At 55.3% G+C, this 5,000-nt stretch overlaps 1 protein-coding gene across 9 annotated transcripts in view; it reads right to left on the reverse strand.

The window, feature by feature from the left end:
* The window catches only part of LOC122267424 (DIS3-like exonuclease 2), a 201,877-nt gene that overhangs the window by 15,808 nt on the left and 181,069 nt on the right, over positions 1-5,000 (reverse strand). The window contains exon 1 of one of the 9 annotated variants that reach the window (XM_086530375.1): positions 157-302. The exons of the other annotated variants lie outside the window; for them this stretch is intronic. The gene's annotated coding sequence lies outside the window, so the exon portion shown is untranslated. Of the gene's footprint in view, positions 1-156; positions 303-5,000 lie in introns of those variants that run through there. 9 annotated transcript variants of the gene reach the window in all.

Here is a 5,000-nt window from a genome sequence, read left to right on the forward strand (position 1 = left end):
CTACGTGTACAAAGGGGTAACATTTTCTATCACAAAAAATATTATTAATGAATAATGAAAAGAACTGTCATCTAACTGCATTTGCCTCAAGTCGCATGTTTTTCCCAAGGCAGTGGTACGGAAAGCCAATTGAAAGAGCAAAACAGCACAAAATACCTGAAATTATACTGGACAAAGATGAATTTAAGAACACTGATGAACACTGAACACTTTGCCTATCAGTGTCTTCCCGGGGACTGTTCTGACCGCTGTATAAGACACGTTCTCATCGCGTTCACTAGTTCGCTGGTTCAATCCGGATATTTCGTGTTCATATTCCGTTCACTTCACTCGCAATCTATTCGAAAGCTCCTCTTCGTTATTTATAATGTCACAAAACATTTAGAATAAAAAATAATATATATAACAGAATACACTACAAAAAATACTATAAAAAACGAAAGATAGTGCATTTCCCTTCAGGTCATTAATTCGTAATGTCAAAAGTCCCCCTTAATCCAAACAACCTTGATGAACATTGCAACATGTGTCACAACTGAAGGGATTACAGCAACCCTTATCAGCAACGAAGGTGGACACTGATAAGATGAATACGACATGACGCAGCAGGTGTATAGTTCTAACGTACGACTTTTTCCCTTAATCATACAAACTTTTTCCCCCTTACAGCATACTCGTCCCCTTCCCTGTGCGCAGCTACTTGTTACAGCATACTCATCGCCCACGAACAGCCCGCTCTCACTCTCTCACCTCTGCTTTCGTAAATCATCACTTTTTGCCTTCTCTTCTCGCCCCCTGTGCTGCTGCAGCCAACGCGAGTGTGCTTGTCATACAGCAGTTACTCTGACCGTAAAATTCAGATACAATGCCACCAACTTTTACAACACTGGAGAGAGAGAGAGAGGGGGGGGGGAGAGAGGGAGAGAGAGATGAGGAGAGGGGAGGGTGAGGCGAAGTGGGTGTGGGTGAGGTGAGTAGAAAGTGGAGAGAGAGTTGTGTTTGTGGTGAGGGAGAGTGGACATGGAGGGAGGGGATGTGGGTAGAGAGGAGGAGAGTGGTGGAGGGGGGAGAGAGAGGAGAGTGGAGAGGAGGATGGTGAGAGGGAGGCGACGAGGTGACTATGGTGAGGTGTGGACGGCGAGAGTGGGATGGAAGACTGTGATGTGTGAGAATGTAAGTGGGTGTGGTGGAGGAGGAGCCCGGTAGAGGAGGAGGCGAGAGAAGGGTGGAGGAGAGTTGGGGTGTTTTGGGTGTTTGTTGGAGAGCTGGGAGGAGGCGTGGGTGTTTGGAGATGGAGGTGAGTGGGTGGGGTGTGGTGTAGTTCGGTGTGAGTTGGTAGGTGGAGGAGGGGTGGTGGGTGTGTGGGAGTGTGTGAGTGGTGGGTGTGTGAGGTGTGGTGTGTGTGGAGCATGAGGGGACGTGTGAGTGGTGTGGGTGGTGTTGAGATGTAGTGTGGTGTGGTGTGTGTGTTGGTGAGGTGTTGGGTAGTGTGAGTGGACGAGGTGGTTGTAGAGGTTGGTGGGGGTGAGAGTGTGAGTGAGGACGGGTGAGAGTGAGAGGTGATGAGGTGATCGGGGAGTGTGTGTGGAGGTGAGAGACTGAGGGGTAGAGGAGGAGAGGAGGGAGTAGAGTGAAGGAGTAGGAGGAGAGAGAGAGGTGTGTGGTGGGATGGAAGAGTTGAGGGAGATGTGTGTGAGGTAGAGTGTGAGGGTGAGGGTGGGAGTGGAGTGAGGAGTGAGAGCATGGAGAGAAGAGTGAGAGAGTGGAGGTGTGCGTAGGAGGAGAGAGTTGGGTGGGAGGGGAGGGTTCGAGAGGAGGGTGGTGTGTGAAGAGGTGTGGGAGTGAGAGGGAGAGAGTGAGGTGTGGTGCGTGATAGATGGAGAGGTGGAGGTGAGAGAGGGAGAGGTGGGGGGAGTAGAGGTCGTAGGGGTGGAGGAGAGGGTGATATGAGAAGGAGGGAGTTGATGGGATGGTGGAGGTGAGGGGGTGAGACGGTGAGTGTGGGTGGAGAGGTGGTGAGGGAGAGGATGGAAGTGGGAGAGAGTAGGTAGCCGGCGGGTGAGGAGTGAGGGGAGAGAGTGGTGACGAGGTAGACGAGACGGTTGTAGAGAGGTGGGTGAGGAGAAGGTGGGAGGGGAGGAGTTAGAGGGAGAGGGAGAGGAGAGTGGGGAGAGAGAGGAGGGGTGGGTGTGTAGGAGGGAGAGAGGAGGATGGGGGAAGGAGGAGGAGGAGAGGGTGGGGAGAGTGGAGAGAAGTGTGCGAGAGGGTGTGAAGAGTTGAGTGGAGAGGCGGTTCAGTGTATGTGTGGTGAGAGGAGGAGGAGAGGTGAGGGAGTGGAGTGAGAGAGAGGGGGGGGAGGAGAGAGGAGGGAGGAGGAGCAGCAGGGAGGTTGAGTGAGGATGAAGGAAGTGGAAGGAGAGGAGGCGAGGGAGTGGTAAGGAGAAGTGTGAGGTGGTGATGGTATGGGAGTCCGGATGGAGAGGTGGAGAGAGGGAGGACGAGAGAGGGAGTAGAGAGAAGAGGAGAGAGAAGAGGAGAGAGAAGGGCGTAGAGGGAGAGTGAGAGGGGGAAGTGAGTGGTGAGGGCGGTCGAGGGAGAAGAGAAGAGATGGAGAAGGTGTGGGGGAGATGGAGGGAGAGGGTCGGTGTGGAGAGAGAAATCTGTGAATGGAGAGAGGGAGGTGAGAGTGGAGGTGGAGGGAGTGAAGGAAGATGAGCGAGGAGGAGGGGGAGAGGAAAAGGGGTGAGGAGGGAAGATTGATATGAGTGTGATGAGAGAAGGAGGGAGAGGGTGTGAGAGAGAAGTGAGAGAAAGGGGGTGGAGAGGTGTGAGGAGAGGGAGAAGTGTGAGGAGAGGAGAGGGAGTGAAGGTGTGAGGGGGAGGGGTGGAGAGAGGAGAGAAGAGGGGAGGAATGACGCAGGTGGAGAGAGGATGGGGTGTGATTGGCGAAGTGAAGATAGGAGGAGAGTGGAGTGATGGAGAGGGGGAGGGGGAGAGAGGAAGAGGTGTAGTGGTAGGAGTGATGGAAGGAGGGATGGAGAGAGGGAGGAGAGGGAGGGGGTGGAGGAGGGGGAGAGAGGGGATGTGGAGAGGAGAGTGTTCGAGAGGAAGAGGGTGGATGAGGGCGGAGGAGAGGATGGGAAGGAAGTGTGTTGGAGAGATAGAGGAGAGGGAGGAGTGTAGCAGGGAGGTGGATGAGAGGTGAGGTGAGGAGAGTGTGTGGGAGGAGAGGGCGAGAGGTGAGAGAGAGAGAGATGAGGAGGGGAGTGAGAGAGGAGAAAGGAGGTTGTGAGGGGAGGCCGTGGAGGGAGAGAGTGAAGCGAGGTTGAGAGAGTAGAGGGAGAGAGAGGGTGAGAGGTGGGGCGAAGATGAGACGATGGAGGGACGGAGGATGAGATGATTTGGAGTGGAGGGTGTGAGTGGGTGTGTGGGGTGTTGAGTGAGAGAGAGTGTGTGTGATGGGAAGATGTGGAGAGTGGATGGGTGTGGAGGGTGTGGAGTGTTGAGTGGAGAGTGTGTTGTGAGTGAGTGTGTGTTGGTGAGGTGGGTGGTGGGTGGGAGTGAGGGGACGTATGTGTGGAGGGAGGGGAGTGAGGAGGGGAGATGGAGTGAGGTGTTAGAGTGAAGAGAGTGAGAGATGGTGAGAGATGAGGGAGGGGAGTGAGTGGTGAGAGAGGGTAGGTGTACGATGAGGGTGTGTTGAGGTGTATGGAGTGGGTGAGAGAGGGAGGTGTGGGAGAGGGGGTGTGGGTGAGGGAGGGGACGTGGGTGTGGGGAGAGGGAGAGGTGGGAAGTGTTGAGGAGTGAGACGGAGGTAGGGGAGGGAAGAGTGTAGTGTGAGTGGTGTAGTGTGAGATGTGAGTGTGGGAGCGGGAGTAGCGTGTGAGAGTGAGGGGTGGGTCGAAGTCTGATAGGTTGGAAACGACAGAGAGAGGAGGTGAGGAAGTGTGAGTGGTGGAGGTCGTGGTGGTGGAGAGTGAGTTGAGAGAGGAGTTAGTGAGGTAGGGAGTGTGGGAGGGTGAGGGAGAGGGAGAGAGGTAGTGAGTGGTGGGAGAGAGAGGTGGAGAGAGAGGTGCGAGAGAGAGAGGGAGTGAGTGAGTGTAGAGGAGGAGAGAGAGGGGACGGGGCGTGTTGAAGGAGGATGAGTGGAGAGTAGTGGCTGAGGTGGAGTGTGGGAGGTGGATGGAGGGGAGAGAGAGAGCGTGAGAGTTGGATGGAGTTGTGATGAGAGTGAGGGAGTGGGAGGGTTGAAGGTGGGGGTGTAAGAGGGTTGAGAGGAGGGAGAGGAGGGTGAGGGGAGTGGATTGAGGAGGTGAGGTGGTGGAGGTGGGAGATGAGTGGTGTATGGAAGATTGGATGAGAGAGAGAATGGAGGAAGAGGGGTGAGAGACGAGTAGAGGGTGAACGGGGGTGGAGAGGAGAAGGTGGAGGAGAGAGAGAAAGGAGAGGGACGAGCGAGGGCTGAGAGGGGGGTGTGGGTGAAGGTGGTGTGAGTTAGAGGTGGAGGTGGTAGGAGTAGGAGGGGGGTGGGTGTGTGAGGAAGGAGTAGTGGAGGAACTTAGTGTGTGGGTGATCGTGTGTGAGTGGAATGTGGGGGAGGGGTGGGTGGGTAGTGATGTGAGATAGTAGAGTGTGCGTGGGGTGTTGGTGGTGGTGTGGTGTAAGAGGGGTGAGGAGGAGTGTGAGAGTTGAGGTGTGGTTGGGGAGGTTAGGAGAGTGTTGTGTGGAGTTGGTAGAGTGTGTGAGGACGTGGGTGTGGGTAAGGGGGGTGTGTGTGGTGAGGAGTGGGTTGGGTGTGGTGGGTGTGGAGTGAAGGGTGTTAGAGTGTGTGTTGGTGGGTGTGGGGAGTGAGTGGTGAGGTGTGGGGTTGGTTGGTTGTGAGTGTGGAGGTGAGTGGAGGTGGTCAGAGTGTGAGGGTGGCGGGGATGGTGGAGGGTGGTGGGAGAGGAGGTGTGAGTGGTGTGTGGTGAGGCGTGGAGAGGGAGGTGGGGTGTTGAGTG

The sequence above is a fragment of the Penaeus japonicus genome, unplaced genomic scaffold (genome assembly GCF_977035675.1).
Source record: "Penaeus japonicus unplaced genomic scaffold, GWHDUDI00000001_assembly GWHDUDI00000033, whole genome shotgun sequence".
NCBI lineage: Eukaryota > Metazoa > Arthropoda > Malacostraca > Decapoda > Penaeidae > Penaeus > Penaeus japonicus.